Source organism: Prionailurus bengalensis, chromosome A2 (assembly GCF_016509475.1).
Source record: "Prionailurus bengalensis isolate Pbe53 chromosome A2, Fcat_Pben_1.1_paternal_pri, whole genome shotgun sequence".
Classification (NCBI taxonomy): domain Eukaryota; kingdom Metazoa; phylum Chordata; class Mammalia; order Carnivora; family Felidae; genus Prionailurus; species Prionailurus bengalensis.
In genome coordinates this window covers 132,229,486-132,247,818 of record NC_057348.1, presented here as the reverse complement: position 1 = coordinate 132,247,818, position 18,333 = coordinate 132,229,486, and the positions used below count along the sequence as shown (strand labels likewise).

Sequence of the window (18,333 nt, the reverse complement as noted above, 5' to 3'; positions counted from 1 at the left end):
GAGGGATGACACCACATGCCCTCTTTTCTTTGTTGAGCATTTAGACATTTCCCTAATTTTATTTAAATTGTTCCCACTTTTGGCTACAAATCCTTTTTTCCAATGAAATCTTAGTGAGGGGTCAACCAAATATACAGATAACAATGAGGCATTCTGGTTGAACCAGACTCCCGGTATTCACTACCACCTCTGTTCTTTCCCTAGGTACCTCTGGGGTATTCCACAAATTCTTAAGTATTCTGCAAAGCATTAGTTTGAAACCATTATTTTAGTTATCAAGGTAACTCAAAGTCACAAAAATTAGGGTAATTCAAATGCCCTTTCTTCACATTCTAGCAGTCTTTCTCTATTGCTTCTGTTGTTCATTTTTCTCTTAATGATAAAATTTTGCACATGAGCAGGTGCAAGTCACTCTTGACTTTCTTTGTGTTAATTTTCTCCTATAATTCTTTTTTTGCCTGCTATATGCCACCAAAAGAAGCACATTTTTTATTAATACATAGCAATCTAAATTATTTCCTAATTCCATATTGCCTTACTTTCTCCTCACATTCATGGATATCAATTTTTCCTAAATCAATCTATAAAGTCTAGATTTTTAAAGAAAATCAACAAAAGCATTTTAAAAGCATATACTTTAGATGCCTATTAATACCAAAGTTAACATCAAAAATAAAGGACAAAGAGGGGTGCCTGGCTCAGTCGGTTAAGCATCCCACTTCGGCTCAGGTCATGATCTTGGCGGCTCATGGGTTGGAGCCCCACATCAGGCTCTGTGCTAACAGCTCAGGGCCTGGAGCCTGCTTCGGATTCTGTGTCTCCCTCTCTCTCTGCCCCTCCCCTGCTCATGCTCTGTCTCTGTCTCTCAAAAATAAATAAACTTTTAAAAAAATTTAAAAAAATAAAATAAAGGACAAAGAGAAGCCATCTGCTCTACCAAATATCAGGCTTACTACCAAAGCCAGGTACAGACACTGGAAAATGGAGTTCAGATATAAACCCACGTGTCAATGGGAGCTTTATATAATAAGGGTACTATCACAAAGTAAAAGAAAACATTGGTTGTTGTCTCACTGTGTAGAGAAAGAAAAACAGTCTCAGAATATGGCAAAAATAAACTTATCTCCTTATTTTATACCATATACAAATTTGGATTCCAATGAGATTAAAGAGCTTTAAATGTGAAAGTTATCCTTTCAAAGCTAATAGAAAAATTTGGTGATTCTTTTTGACACTTAGAATTAAAAAACAATTCTGAAACAAGACCTAAAATAATAAGGCATAAAACTGATGGATTTGGCCAAACCAAATGAGAATTTTTCAATGAAGGATACCACAGATGAATTTTATAAATAAACTGAGAGAAGACCTAAAACCAACAAGGAATTAATATTAAAATATATATACTCAGAGAAAACCAATAAAAAATGAGCAAAACCCTCAACAGGGCAGTTTCTCAGAGGGGTAAGCCAGAACAACTGTCAAGTATAGTTTAAAATGTTCAAAATCACTAGTTATTAGGAAGATACAAATCAAAAAACTGATGAGATACCATTTCATGCCATCAGAATAGCATATATTTGAATGCTGGATTCTATATTGTGTTGGCAAGAATACAGAAAGATGAGCATTCTCTTGTTTACTGATAATGTTAGCGTCAACAATACAGTTAATCTTAAAAGCAATGTGGGAGACCTAAAATGTTTACCTGCTCTTTATGGACCCAAAACACCCTATGCAGACATCAACTGTAGCATATGTTAGCTTAGATTATATTCACTTTAAACAATTTTTTTTAATGTTTATTTATTTTTGAGAGACAGAAACAGAGCACAAGTGGGGGAGGAGCAGAGAGAGAGGGAAACACAAACACACAAACTATGAGATCACGACCTGAGCCCAAGTTGAAGGCTTAACCAACTAAACCATCCAGGCACCCGAGATTTTATTCACTTTTTTATTTGCATGCTTTTCTCTCCCACAAGTTTCTCCATTTTAATTACTCAAAATTAATTTTAAAAACTGATAAATCAAGAAATGGCAACAAGCATATCATTTACAGTTGTGGATGTATAAAAACTGTGGACATAAATACCAGAAATCTGTAACCTCTGTATAGCTGGACTGGGTGGTAGGAAGATACAAGACAGAAGAATGCTATTTTTGTTTCACTTGATTTTTTTAACTGTACGCACATATTTCTTTGATAAAAGTCAAAATTAAATACAAAAGAAAAGGTAATTTTAAAAATAAACAAAGAAGTTATCACCACAACATACAGTTTCATTTTTATAAATTTTATTTAAATATGCATTATATATTATTATTTAAAATTATTTATATTATTTTTAAAAGCATATATTATTTTAGTAACATAAGCTCAAGGACATTATCAAAGTAAAATAGGTCACAGATTACTGATCACAGTTCTTCTAATGATCACTGAAACAAACAAAACAACAACAACAAAAAACTTAAGACAGTAAAGGAAAAGGCAAAACCAGAAAGCTAAAGAGGCCAATTAGAATTCTTTTACATGCACACATTCATACACGTTTATTGATTGCTTACTAAATGCTAGGCACTGTCCAGGCTCGGGGATAAAGCCTCAACCCTACTTCCGTGGAGCATACAGTATAACGAAGAATATGTAATGAATAGTTATTACAGCGTACTGACCAGCATGGTAAATACGCACATGGGCAGCACCTAATTTGAGTCAAAGAAGACTTCCTGGATAAAAGGGTCTCTGTGAGGTTCACATTTACAACCATTCCCTTTCCTAATTCCTTCCATCCTTTTAAGGTACATTATGAATTTATTTAAGGTTTATTGTGGTAGGAGAGGAGAGCATCACTCCGACATTCTCAGTGGGTTTGACCTGGTTTCTTTCAGAACTATATTTGCTGAAGAGAACAATTACTAGGTGAGTTAGTTTTGTTGTATTTATTTTTTCTAAGAACTTCCTGATACTCAAGAAAGATATTTAGTGTTCTAATGTGTCACTTGGAACTGTTTAATATTTTCTACCCTCCAGTCTTTTAATTAACAAAAATGAAAATATGTCCTAAAAGAAATACTATCATTTCATTGTTTTTTAAACAAAGGAAAAAAGAAAAAAAATTACACGGTACAAAGCTCGCATGTAAAACAAATGTCTTTTGAACTCTACTGCAAAATGCCATAATATAAAAGCGTTAGTCTAGTGAATTTCACAATTTGGAAGAATATACTAAAAATATGAAGAAACTAAAATACAGTGGTTATCTAGGTGATAACGTCTAATTGATGTTCAAAAGTAAAAGTTACAGTAACATTTTCAGTACTGTTTTCATATTATATAGCATAGGTCCTCTTGGAGAACAATGAAAACTAAGAGTTATTTTGTTATCTAGAAACAAACTAGTTAACCATAGCCAGAGAAGAGTAAGTCAATAACTGTACATTGGTTACAAACGCTGGTAGTATAACCCACATTTCAGTGAACAGAAAATAATTAAACAACAAAACCCCAGAAAAACAACAAACGTGTAATTTCATTTCAAATTGTTGGGTAATGGGGGTGTACACGAGCAGGATAAAAGAAACAACCATTGGATTCTGAGGAATGGGGGAAATTATTCTTCAGAAGGCACACAGTCCATATTCTCGACAAACAGTCCATAGTCTAGACAAGCAGTTATTCTACTCCTAACAAAATTTACCAAGTGCTCAGAAGGTATTTTGTGGCAGGCATTCTTTTTGCATCAGGCATTTACACAAGAGGAACATCATGTCATTATCATTTGTACAGATGTTACAAATACCAAGAAAGGAAATAGCTTAGATTTTTTAAAAGTTGGCTCTACAAAGGTTAAATGCTGTGAAACTGCATACAGAGATACACAGCATTCGCTATAATTAGCATCCCAGCTCTGGTTAAAACAGTGTGAACTCTGCAAGGGCAGGAATGCTGGTCTCTTCAATTCACTTGGAGTCCAATAAACCTAAACTACTGACTGGCACATAGTATGCAGTCAAATATTTGTTGAATGAATGTATTAATTTATTGACTCATCAACACGGAACTGGATAGGCATGGAAATTGAAAAATTAAATTTTAAGGGCGCCTGGGTGGCTCAGTCGGTTAAGCGGCCGACTCCGGCTCAGGTCATGATCTCGCGGTCCGTGAGTTCGAGCCCCGTGTTGGGCTCTGTGCTGACCGCTCAGAGCCTGGAGCCTGTTTCAGATTCTGTGTCTCCCTCTCTCTGACCCTCCCCTGTTCATGCTCTGTCTCTCTCTGTCTCAAAAATAAATAAAACGTTAAAAAAAATTTTTTTAAAAAAAGAAAAATTAAATTTTAGATAGAATAGACAATGGATCTGAACCAGGACAGAGATATTTGTTTGCCCTTCTAATCCTGGTGCAAAATTTAATTCAGGGATTTTTCAAAAGAGGTAAGACAGAAACAAAGGAGTGTTCTGTTCCACTGCCTTGATTTAATATGGCACAATATTAACTTTGTTTTGGGAGTCAAAATAAAATGAATTGAGAATATACATTTCAGAATTTATGTGAGTATAGAATATTGTTTTGAAAGTTTGAAAAATAGTGATTTAACCTACACCATAATAAAATAGGATTTGTAGTTTTAAGAGCTAACACTGGAGCCATACTGCAGTGGTGACTGTCCGTGATGCAAAGCTTTGAAGCTTATATAAATATGTGCACATAAGCACTAATTATAGCTTATCTTCGTGAGATTTAGTTCTATGAGTTTAGTTCTCAAATCATCCCTCTGTCATCTTTATAAAGTAGAAGGTAAGAGGCGATCCTTCAGAATTGCGGAAAAGAGGTACTTCAATTACCAATAAAAACTTATACTATCATTCAGCCACATTGGGTGAATCATGTAAGCATCACCTCTACAGAATAGGGCCTATGCAAGATTTATTCTTGTTTGGCTGACGCACCCCACAATTAATAGCATCCAGATCTAAGAAGGAGGAGCTCATGATGCTTCAGGCTCCACCACAACCCTATCAAACCATTAAGGAGATATATTCATAGAAATTGAACTGAGATAAAAGTTGACCTTGAAAATAACTGAAGCCACAATGATGGTGAAGTTTGTCAACATTGTGAGTACAGTTCAAAACCCATGTATTCAGGGATAGGACAATTTCGTTAGCTACCTTTTACATTTATAAATTTGTTTCTAGCTTTTAATTGAAAATATCTATATTGTATAGGCAGGTTCAGTCAGAGAATGTAAAAGTCAAAATTAAATCAATGAACAAACAAATAATATTGATAAGGTAGAAGGTGAACAGGCAGGGACGCCTGGGTGGCTCAGTCAGATAAGCATCCAACGCTTGGTTTTGGATCAAGTCATGATCTCACAGCTTCATGTGTTGGAGCCCCACATCACGCTCTACGCTGGCAGTGCGGAGCCTCTTGGGATTCTCTCTCTCCCTCTCTCGCTGCCCCTCCTCCACTCATGCACGCTCTCTCCCTCTCTCTCTCTCTCAAAATAAATAAATAAATAAATAAACTTAACAAAAAAAAGAAGGTGAACAGGCAGTCACTGAAGGAAAAGGCAAAGACAGGATGGTTACTTTTAGGATTCTGCAAAAGCTGAGTAGAATTATGTAAAAATGCATTACTGTATTTACACAAATATGTACAAATACTTTAAAGTTAAATTTCACTTGTATCATTTTTTATTGTAGTCAGAACACTTAACATGAGATCTAGCCTCAATAAATGTTCAAGACTATAATACAGTATTGTTAGTTATAGGCATAATGTCATACAGTAGAGCTCTAGAACTTACTTAGCTGTACGACTGAAACTTTCTAGCTGTTAAACAGCAACGGTTGAAATTTCAAGTTGCATAAAAGGCCTTTTTGTTCTTCAATCATTGTAGATACTGAACGCTTATTAAGTACCAGATTTACTATCTACTGGAGACACAGAGATAAAAGCTATTCTCCTGTTGACTGCTTAAGGACAGGTTAAGTAGGCAGTAAACATGCCTTTGAATGAATGATATTTTGAAACCATAGAGAGATTATAAGTTAAATGTGATGCTGTGTAAGCAAAAGTAAGCACAGGGTGATAGGAACTATAATAGTGAATTTGCATGTGAAAATAATTATTTAAGAGGCAGGTGGAAAAAGGGACATACCTATGTGAATCATATCTCAATGTCCCTCTGAATTTCTTATAAATATATATTTCTTACATAATTCTTATATTCTAAAATGTAAAGAGTTTTGAATACATTTTAATTTTTCTCCACTTTTTATGAAAAATTACTGGAAGTAAATAGTTTTGATTATACTTAAAGTTAGCAAAAGTAGAAAAGTCTATTAAAGTAGACTTCTCTCACTTTTCATAGGACATATAACTTTGATAAAAAACTTTCAAGCTTGGAGCACCTGGGTGGCTCAGTTGATTAAGCATCAGACTTGGGCTCAGGTCATGATCTCATGGTTCCTGAGTTTGAGCCCCACATCAGGCTCTGCACTGACAGCTCAGACCCTGGAGCCTGCTTCGGATTCTGTGTCTCCCTGTCTCTCTTCCCCTCTTCCACTGTCTCTCTGTCTCTCTTTCTCTCTCTCAGAAATAAACATTAAAATTAAAAAAAAAAAAAACCTGTCAGGCTTGTTAGAACGGCTTTATTAAAATAATTGTCACTTACTTAAATCAGAACTATGAAGGTCATGTAAACCTTAAACATGTAAATACATGGTACCATAATAGTCAAAATGAGTAATAAATTTCCAAAATGACATAAATACTGCTTGGTATTTCCAATGCATTTGTGACAGAGAAAAAACACGCAGTACTCTTGATAACATTACTAATAGAATCAAATATTAAAAATTGGAAAGGGGAGGGGCGCCTGGGTGGCGCAGTCGGTTAAGCGTCCGACTTCAGCCAGGTCACGATCTCGCGGTCCGGGAGTTCGAGCCCCGCGTCGGGCTCTGGGCTGATGGCTCAGAGCCTGGAGCCTGTTTCCGATTCTGTGCCTCCCTCTCTCTCTGCCCCTCCCCCGTTCATGCTCTGTCTCTCTCTGTCCCAAAAATAAATAAAACGTTGAAAAAAAAAATTGGAAACGGGAGAAAAAGCACTTCAAGCCATAAAATTAAAGCATGAATTCTTACCTAAGTTCAAAAAAACTTTTTTTTCCAAGTTCAAAAGATTTTTAAACCATAGGTAATAGGTTGAAAACAAGCTCCTAGGTTCAAACACAGACTGGAGTTGACTTTAATTCATTCTGCAGAGGCAGATGCTCAGTGGGAGCTCAAGAAGTGGACCACTAAGTTAATAAAAGAGAATTCCTTCAAAAACCACGTTTGTTTTGTTGTTTTTGGCTGAGAGTATAAGACTAAATTAGAAGAAAATGGCAAGGAAGAATTCAAGAAAACTACCTCTAGAATTACTAATGCAGATTTAAACACACTCAGATTATACAGAACACCATACAGCTCTGTCTTTTATGTCCATTGTAACTCAAAGCCTACACCGTAAAAAAAATACATCAGTTAAACATACTTTCTTTCTTTCTTTCCTTTTATTCTCTTACTCATCCTGTCCTCTTTTGGTACTTGCCTTCCTTTCCTTTTTACTTCTATAAGAAAATACGTAAGTTCTCCCTTTCCATGCTGACCAGCAGTTGTTTTTATGAGATAGAACCAAGTTTAATAGCAGATCAACATTTGTGATTGATCTTCAGAACAAATACCTGGTTTTCCATTTTCTCAATTCCCTCTCTTTTTTTGGGTGACAAAACAGTCTCATTCTCAGCAAATACCAGAGTACTCAGGTATGTAAAGAGAGCATACGGAAGTAAGTGGACAACATTAACGTGGAGGTCAATGCCTCTGCAGCTGCTTTCCTGACACTGAAGATGCTTTGTCTATCTCTTTCAAACCAGAAGAAATGAGATGCAGGAAACATGAGGCAGGCAGTCTAGACAAGCAGAACTCCAACCTTAGGGCAAGTCTTTTAAGATACATAAGGTATCACCTCACACCAGTCAGAGTAGCCAAAATGAACAAATCAGGAGACTATAGATGCTGGAGAGGATGTGGAGAAACGGGAACCCTCTTGCACTGTTGGTGGGAATGCAAATTGGTGCAGCCGCTCTGGAAAGCAGTGTGGAGGTTCCTCAGAAAATTAAAAATAGACCTACCCTATGACCCAGCAATAGCACTGCTAGGAATTTATCCAAGGGATACAGGAGTACTGATGCATAGGGCCACTTGTACCCCAATGTTCATAGCAGCACTCTCAACAATAGCCAAATTATGGAAAGAGCCTAAATGTCCATCAACTGATGAATGGAGAAAGAAATTGTGGTTTATATACACAATGGAATATTACGTGGCAATGAGAAAAAATGAAATATGGCCTTTTGTAGCAACGTGGATGGAACTGGAGAATGTGATGCTAAGTGAAATAAGCCATACAGAGAAAGACAGATACCATATGGTTTCACTCTTATGTGGATCCTGAGAAACTTAACAGGAACCCATGGGGGAGGGGAAGAAAAAAAAAAGAGGTTAGAATGGGAGAGAGCCAAGGCATAAGAGACTGTTAAAAACTGAGAACAAACTGAGGGTTGATGGGGGGTGGGAGGGAGGAGAGGGTGGGTGATGGGTATTGAGGAGGGCACCTTTTGGGATGAGCACTGGGTGTTGTATGGAAACCAATTTGTCAATAAATTTCATAAAAAAAAAAAAAGATACATAAGAAAGATTTAGGATATTGGCAGTTGGAGGATTTCCCAATCATCTGCGGGATACACAGCCACAACTACATAAGGACTGATAACCCTGGATGACTTGGCATTTTTATGTTTCCCTACCACTTAGCAAATGATTCCTTCCCCAGGGGCACCTGGGGGGCTCAGTCAGTTGAGCATCCGACTTCGGCTCCGGTTGTAATCTCCTGTTTCATGAGTTCGAGCCCTACATCAGGCTCTTTGCTGTCATTGCAGGGCCCACTTCAGATCCTCTGTCCCCATCTCTCTCCACTCATTCCCTACTTCACTCTCTCAAAAATAAACATTTAAAAAAAAACAACAAAACAAAACAGGGTCTCTTGCATGGCTCAGTCTGTTAAGCATCTAACTCTTGGTTTCAGCTCAGGTCATGATCTCATTAGTTCTTCAGTTCAAGCCCTGCATTGGGCTCTACACTGAAAGTGCAGAGCCTGCTTGGGATTGTCTCCCCATCTCTCTCTCTGCCCCTCCCTGACTTGCTCTCTCTCTCTCTCAAAAAATAAACACACACACAATTTGAAATAAAAATATATATACATATATATATGTATATGTATATATGTCTATATATATGTCTCTCTATATATGTCTATATATATGTCTATATATATGTCTATATAGAGACATATATATATAGTCCCCATCTGATACCAGTTCTCTTGGCTTCTACCACAATACAATGTAGGCACAGTCTACATATTGATGTTTTGTGATAAAAACTTTTCAAAGGTAACAACAGCATACTGTCATCCAGGATATAATACATGTTTCATAAATGCTAAATGAATGTGAAACCTACCTGAATTTATGAAACTCTGGCTTCCTTCCTATCCACAGCTTTCAATTTTATACTTCCATTTTCTCTAATTGACTATTCAGGTCAAGTTCCACCAACACTGACCCACCTCCATCATCTAATCTAGTCTACCCATATAATCCAAGATTGAACTTTTTTTTTTCCAGGAAATAGAAGTTCCTGAATAGAATGGAATTTAACTGAGCAATGTTCAGAGCAGAGATTAAGAAAATCACTTCCACTGAAATGTACTGGTCAGGCAATGGACTCTCTTCTGAAGTGAATGTAACTTTAGCAAAGAAAAAGACAGAACATAGGTTCAAACAAGGTGGGATCCAGTAAGTTAGCATGCCCATTTCACAGCACTGACCCTTCCTTCCAACCCTGCTTACTTTACAAATACATTTCATAGATTTCTTCTGTTTAAGAGAAGCCATTCCATATATTTATTTAAATAAAACAACACAACTATGTGATTTATGAGACAACATGCCCTGACAGATGGGATTTTCTTATCTTACCTCATATCTAACTCAGTAAAAGAATGGAGTACAGACTGTCCAAATTTCAGGCTGCAAGTTTTAAAATAAAAATACCACCTTTTTTTTCTTGTTTTCATTAAGAGAAACAGTCATCCATTATTAAATAGCCATCTCTTATGTTGTTTATTGTTGGCAATCATTCTTTTTTTTTAAGATATTCTTTTTAACCATCTCTACATCCAACATGGGGCTCAAACTTAACAACCTCAAGGTCAAGAGTTGCATGCTCTACTAACTGAGCCAGGCAGGAATCCTGAAAGAATTCTTAATCATCCTTTAATTCTAGGCATTTATTTTATTCTATATGCCAGGTGAATGCTCTTATAACTGTAGCATGAGATCTATGTGAAGGCCTCAATGCATTAAAATCACTAAGTAATAGTCTGTTTCATAGATAAAAGCACCTATCTTGCCAATTTCTCTTCTGTTTTTTTGTTTTTGTTTTTTAATGAAAACTTAGTGGATACTCTTGGAACATACAGCATGGAATAAGGCAAATTATCAAGGGAAATTTTACGTGAGGTAAAATTCACAAGAGTATCATTAGTTTTAGAATTGAAATAGAGATTCTGATTATAGGAATATATTGTCAGAAATTTTACAAAATACTATCTTTTTAAATATTCAAATAAACATGACCTGAAAATTGACAACAGCAACCTTTTGCTGGCTTGCACCCTTTTATGTATCCTTTTACTTAGATGAAAATCTGTAGGAAACCAGATTACGAGTATAACCATGAAGGTTTTTCTAATGGTTTTTAGCCACACAACTATATGCAGAGTCCCACATTCTTTAGGATTTACAGTCCTCAAGCAGTGTGCTAGAATCTTCCCAGATGCCAAACCAAATTAATAAATGCTCACTAAGTACACACAATAAAGATACATCACTGAAATTTCAGCAAGAAATTCAAAACCCCATTCTCACACTGCTTTCTGAATTCTCTTGAAGTACTCTTCATTGCATTCCAAGTCAAACATTTTAGAAAACCTTTTTAGGCGTACCACCTGGAAGATCCACAGAAACTTTATTAAAGACAAGATAAAATATTTGCCAATATACTCATTTAGCTAGTGAAAACGTTTCTCAATCAATGATTTGGCCCTGCTAAATTCTCATTGCCCAGTAACACTTCTCCTTACCAAAAACCTTCCTGATGAAGTTAATTATCTGTTAATGGGTTCTAACCTCTATGCGCTTAGGTGTCTAGTTTTGGGGCCTAAATGAAAGGGAAGAAAACTAGTCAAACTCTTCAGGCTTTCTTAATGTGGCTGTATGCACCACATCACACACTAATTTTAGCAATTTCACTAATTGTTTTTACTGCCAAAATCTCCATAGAATTTTTGGATTAATAAAGATTTATGAAGACATCTGGATACAATATGATTTTTTTAAATAGGTCTTCTCATTCTGCCAACCTATCTATAAAATTTCATAACGTACTTAAAGAGATGTTATACATTGTTAGAGAAGTGTTACAATTATTATATGTTGTGAGTCCAAGTTACATCATAAAATGAGAAAATTAATTTATCTTGAGTAAATTGGAGAAATATAAAGCATTCTAGGTAAGTTAGTAATTTCTGTATTGTATAAAGGAAACTTAGAAGGATACAATTAAACTCAGATTACTTTCTAGGCAAATAGTATTTTAAAATTTTACTGAGACTTTCAACTACAGTATTAAAAAAAAAGATGGAGTTTCTAGTTGACTCAAATTTAACCCAGAAAATTAAATTTTACAAAATTATTTTTCCTTTCAATCAGATTGATCAAAAAAAATTTTGCGGGGGGGGGTGTTCTTATATATTTCTTTATTATTATTATTTTTAATGTTTATTCATGTTTTGAGAGAGAGAGAGAGAGAGAGACAGGGAGAGACAGTGCTTGAGCAGGGGAGGGGCAGAGAGAAGGAGACACAGAATCCAAAGCAGGCTCCAGGCTCTGAGCTGTCAGCACAGAGCCCCCCACGCGGGCCTCAAGATCATGACACAAGCTGAAGTCGGATGCTCTGTCAACTGAGCCACCCAAGCGCCCTGTATTTATTTTTTAAAGCGTGAACACAGAAGCAGTCAATATTCTCAAGTCATAAATTACTGAGAGAATGTAGATAAGCCATTTTCACAAAGAAACAAGAAAGTCAAGAAAAGTGCCTGCCACAGAGTAGAGTTTTCTAAATATTTGTCTGAAAATGAACAAAAGGGGTACCTGGGTGGCTCAATCGGTTAAGTGTCAGACTCTTGATTTCAACTCAGGTCATGATCTCAGGGTTTTTGAGTTTGAGCCCTATGTCAGGTTCTGCATTGACAGTGCAGATCTTTCTTGAGATTCTCTTTCTCTTTCTCTCTCTGCCCCCCCCCAACACCCAAAATAAATAAACACTAAAAAAAAAAAATGCATATGATTCTAAATTTAAAATGAAGTGATCTTTGATGGGTAGTCTTAAACGTATCCCTAACACCAGGGGGCGCCTGGGTGCCTCCATGGGTTAAGCATCAGACTCTGGAGTTTGTCTCAGATCATTTTCTCAAGGTTCATGACATCTAGCCCTGCATGGGGCTCTGAGCTAACAGCATGGAGCCTGCTTGGAATTCTCTCTCCCCTCTTTCTCTGCCCCTTCCCCACGGCCTCTCTCTCTCAATATAAATAAATAAACACTTAAAAAAAGTATCCGTGACACCAGTGTGTGGGGAGAACGTAATTCTGAATTGCATGTCTTATTGAATAGAAGGACAAAGGGGATTTAAAAAAATACACCAAAAAGAATTGCATTAACTCATTTAAGACATTCATATTAGTTGCATCATAATTTAATGGTATTAAATTAAATTTGGAAAGAAGTGCAACAGGTTTATATAATTTGTGTATCAAATAAACTAATTTTAAAATAGTGTTTCAATAAATAAGGAAAAGGAGATCCTTAACTATCACTTTTACTTTTTCTCATTCAGCATCTTTAATTTTCATTAAAAATGTAAAATACTTTCCTTTTTAAAGTTATTTCATTCAAACAATTATTTTTCTGCCTTTTTATCCCTATTCAAAATATCAACAACATGACCACCCTCTGAAAAAATTTACATTTAATTACAACTGTATATTGTTCTCCTGCTACATCCCCAGGTGGTACTCAAAGATCTTAACCATCCTGAGCTTTTTCTCACCAACTTGTACATAAAGTATGTGCATTATTTGTTTATTTACCTAGAATATTCAGTTGCAGATGACATGACTCCACAAACTGAAACAAAGAAAATATCTTTAGGGAATGTTCAGCTAGCCCCAGAGAAATCAAACTTTTATGACCACTGCTTAACATACAGGTAAATAGTTACATGTCAATTATATTGTCAAGGGCAACAAAAGATACAGATAAACACATTAAGTGTTGTCTTTATACAATGCTTAATTATTGGTCTGATTTGTCCAAAACAAAGACTTATTTTCTCCTCAACTGTGACCATAGTTCCTTTAAAAGATATATTCAACAAAGTCAAAAGATACATTCAACATAGTTAATAAAAGCAAAACTTTATTTCCTCACCTTTTTCATGCCTCCTATAATTCAGTGCTACTAATCTATGGCAGTGGAAATCCAGAAACAAATACTAGAAAATAGATAACACGTGCATATACACACACACACGCGCACACACACACACACACACACACACAGTCCCCAAGCAGTCCTATGATTTTTGCAATCTTTCTTTAAAAGCAGTAACAGTGTTGCAGAGTCACAGCACCAAAAATGACTGACCTACTGACAAGAAGTTGTGTGTCCTCTGAGGATACTTTAGTAGGAGTCTGAAATTGATTATCTTCATTGTAGCCTGAGAGGTATATAGACTACCAATCATCAGAATAAGTAATGGCACTAACAGTACACAATAAAGAAGAAACAGCTTTAAGAACATCAGAAGCAACAGCTCTAGGATCACAGCCACTAAACAGGATCTGGCTATTCACATCTGCTCTGCTGTTTCTTAAAACATTATATTCTGAAAGGGGTGCCTGGGTGGCTCAGTAGATTGAACATCAACTTCATCTCAGGTCATGATCTCATGGCTTGTGAGTTCGAGCCCTGTGTCGGGGTCTGTGCTGACAGATATTGTATTTTTGTTGATGAAGAAAGCCTAATTCATAGTTTGCATAGAAACTGGAGTAGTAGTTTTCAAAATGTGAGTATTTTTGCACTCAATCTGAACTTTTAATCTGAATTCTTGTTGGCCTGGATTCTGGTTAGATAAACATGTTCTAATGTTACTCTACATATTTGTAGATTCCCTGTTGAGCATATAACATAACAACTTTAACTTCATGTCCTACCAGGTAGCCTCTAAGTACAGCCCTTTGCTGATTTTATTACAATAAGTTCCATACATGAAATGTATAATTCCAAGTTACATGTTCATGTCCATCAAAAGATGAGCAGATAAACAAAATGTGGTACAGGCATGCAATGGAATATTATTTAGGCTTAAAAAGGAAAGAAATTCTGACACATGCGACAAGAAAGATGAACCTTGAAGACATCAATGCCAGGTAAAATAAGCCAGTCACAAAAAAAACCCAAATATTGTATGATTCCACTTATACGAGATAACTAGAGTAGTCAAATTCATTCACAGAGACAGAAAGCAGAATGGTGGTTGCCAGGGTCTAGGAGAGGGGAAATGAGGAGGGATTGTTTCATGGTTACAGAGTTTCAGTTTTGCAAGTTGAAAAAAGTTTTGGTAATGGTTGCAAAAAAATGCAAATGCACTTAATCTTGGAACTATATACTTAAAAATGGTTAAAATGGTAAATTGTATGCTATGAATATTTACCACAATTTTAATTTATTAAATAATTTACATGGTCCTGTAGGAGTAAATCTCTAAAATTATGATATTTTGATACTTACAATTTAATGTAAAACAGTAACAAAACAACAGAGGATATTCTTTAAAATCTTGGTATTTTCAAGTGTTGAAAGATAACTTTTTCTTAGCAAGTATACTAGGTAGGTACTCTAGGAAGCTCCTGGCTTATAGGATTTGGGGCAAGCAGAAGTTTCTCTTTATAGCTTCTTCTCTAAAGCGTTTTCTGACACCCCATTTCTAAAGAAAGATTTGCTCAATTTTTTCTTCTGATGACCCCTACTCGAACATTTATAGCATGCTGTAAGATGAGCATGTTAAGAATTTGTTTACAGTTTATCGCCTACTATGAGAAACTAAACTCCTTGAGCATTTTTCAAACATCTGGCCCTCAGATGGCCCTAAATAAATCTTTGTTGAGTCAACTGATAGCTGAATACTTGAATAATTTTATTCATTAAAAAATTAGAGTGCCTAAAATATGTAAAGTTCAGTAGAAATACAAAGATTAAAAATTATATGATCACTGATTCAAGGAATTAAGCAAATCTAGGAATCCTCTAAATATATTAATACTATAAACATCATTTTTTTCTTAAAAAAAGACACAAATAAAGTACCACTGGTAGTGTCCATAAACAAGAAAGATTATATATTGTTTTGGGTGAAGGTGGATATCAGGAAAGGCTGAAAGAAGGACTTAGCATCTTACCTAAAGATTGAAGTGTAGATGATACTTAAAATAGGGGTAGGAAAGAAAATATGAGCATAATTTTTGTAGAAAAAAAGAGTGGGAAAGTTACACTAGGTTACAACAGAAGTTCTCAAACCTTTTTACTCCCTTTTTACCTTTTTACTTTACCCTTTCATAAAGTATTAAAAACCTTCTCCCTTAAAAGAAAAAAAGTGGATGATCTCTTTATATACTTAGTTTATTTGCCATTAAACTGAGAAAATTCAAAAAAAATAATGTTTATTCATTTTTGAGAGACAGAGAGAGACAGAGCGCAAGCAGGGGAGGGGCAGAGAGAGAGGAAGACAGAATCTGAAGCAGGCTCCAGGCTCTGAGCTGTCAGCACAAAGTGAAATGTGGGGCTCAAACCCAGGAAACATTGAGATCATGACCTGCACTGAAGTTGGCTGCTTAACTGACTGAGCCACCTAGGTGCCTCCAACTGGGAAAATTTTATATCACAAGAACAGACAAGTACATTTGCCATTAGTTGCCAGAGCAATGATATCATCAAATGTCAGTTAGCCTCTGTACAGCTCTATTGTATATTCATGAAAGAATTAGAGAAAAAGACAAATAAGATCTTAGTATTAATATGAAAATAGTTTTGGCCTCACAGCCAACTTGAAAGGGCTTAGGGACCCTGAAGATTCCCTAGATCACACTTTAAGGACTGCAAGGTTACAGAGTGGAAAAGATATAAGTAAGGAGGCTAAATAAACACAGCTAGAATATGCCCGGTTGGTTGAAGTTCAAGCTATAGATTTTAAACAGATAAATATGAAAGATTTTTGTACAAAACAGTCACATGATGGTGAGCTGACTTTGGAAGGACGCATTTAGAAAGACAGAAACGGGTTGGAGGTGTGTGAATTCAGATTGGAGACCAGGTAGAAGTCTATGAGAGAGTTTACCAGGGGCCAGCAGTAAGTGTACTGAGACAGTATAGAAAGAAAGAGGAAAACAAAAGCATCACTTTTTTTTTTAAATAAAAACTTTTAAATTAAAAAAAATGTTTATTTATTTTGAGAGAGAGAGTGAGTGGGGAGGGGAAGAGAACAAGGGAGAGAGAGAATTCCAAGCAGGCTCCATCCTAGTGGGGAGCCTAATGCGGGGCTGGATCTCACAACCCTGAGATTATGGCCTGAGCAGAAATTAAGAGTCAGACTCTTAACCCACTGAGCCACCCAGGCAACCTGAAAATGGAAGCATCTTAAAAAAGCCATAGAAGTTACAAAACAATCAGGAGACAACATCAGATGGTACTATTTAAGGAGGCCAAAGTAAGAATAAGTTTCAATAAGACTGTGGAATTGTGTCAGGTATTTTAAAGTCAAGGAAAATGATGATTAGGAAAGTGAAGTCAGGGGGCACCTAGGAGGCTCAGTCGGTTGAGCGTCTGACTCTTGGTTTCTGCTGAGGTCATGATCTCAGGTTCCTGTGTTAGAGCCCTGTAAGGAGATCATACTGAGCTTTGAGCCTGCTTAAGATTCCCTCTCTTTCCCCCTGACTCTATCCCCCTAAAATAAAAATACTCTAAAATAAAATAAAATAAAATAAAATAAAATAAAATAAAATAAAATAATAAAATAAAAGTGAATTCAGGAAGAAGTCCTTGGGGATCTATGAAAAAGGAGTGTATATGATTGACCACATAAACAAAATACTTAGGGAAAAATGGAAGATGAGGAAGCCTAGATGACTCTTTTGGAGCTCTGATAATGAAAGAAAGGAGAAAGGAGCAATAGTTTATATTTGCAATTGAATGAAAGAGATCGGGTGTTGAGGAAAGACTGAAGAAAGAATGAATGACAATGGAGCTAAGTTTCAAAGGAGCTGGGAGGAAATTATGTCAAGAGAATAGATAAGAAAGTTTTATTTATCAAAAGGGGAAAAAAAAGCAACTTTCTTTCCCTGGTAGAGCTAAAAGGAGAAAGGCTGGCTAAGACAATGTGGAATTAGCTGACAACAGAAAAATGAGCAGAGAACTACATAGAAAAGAAGTAGTTGGGAAGTTGACAAGGAAAAGTTACCGAGCAGAAACAGAACTAAGGTAGAAAGAAACGAGAGAATTAAAGGAGAAATAAAGATAAAAATTTTAGTTCCTATTAGTGTGCACGGTCATCAGGAAGGAGGAAATGCCAGAGACTGAAACCCAGGACTCCAACTGGAATGCTAATAAGATATATTCTCAGGGGGAAAAAAATTAAAGGTTTACACCAGATTGGTGTTATCCAATACCAGTAGTCTCTACCCAAATGTGACTATTTTAATTTATTGAAATTAAATAAAATTTTAAGTTCAGTTATTTTGTTAGGTGGAAGCTAGATAGGAGAGTCCGAAGTCCTTGAAGAGGAAAGATAGAGACCTGAGCTGGAGGCAAGGACAGTGATAAACAGGTTACACATTAGACGCCCAGATGCACAACGTCCTGACCTTGTGGCTTCCAAGACATTGGGGTTGACAGATCAAGAGCCACAGGTGTGGAATATGCCATTCTCCTCTTACACCTCTGCCCAGGTGTACCCCTAGACTCATTATAATGTATTTGCATTGTGGTTATAGGCCCTGGAATGGAGAAAGGCTGCCACAAGCGTTTGGTTCGGTACAAACCTCATAGG

At 36.1% G+C, this 18,333-nt stretch overlaps 1 protein-coding gene across 1 annotated transcript in view; it reads right to left on the bottom strand.

Annotated features, from left to right (window-relative positions):
* FOXP2 (forkhead box P2) overlaps nt 1-18,333 on the bottom strand; it is a 569,999-nt gene that overhangs the window by 407,520 nt on the left and 144,146 nt on the right. The gene's annotated exons all lie outside the window — the stretch shown is intronic.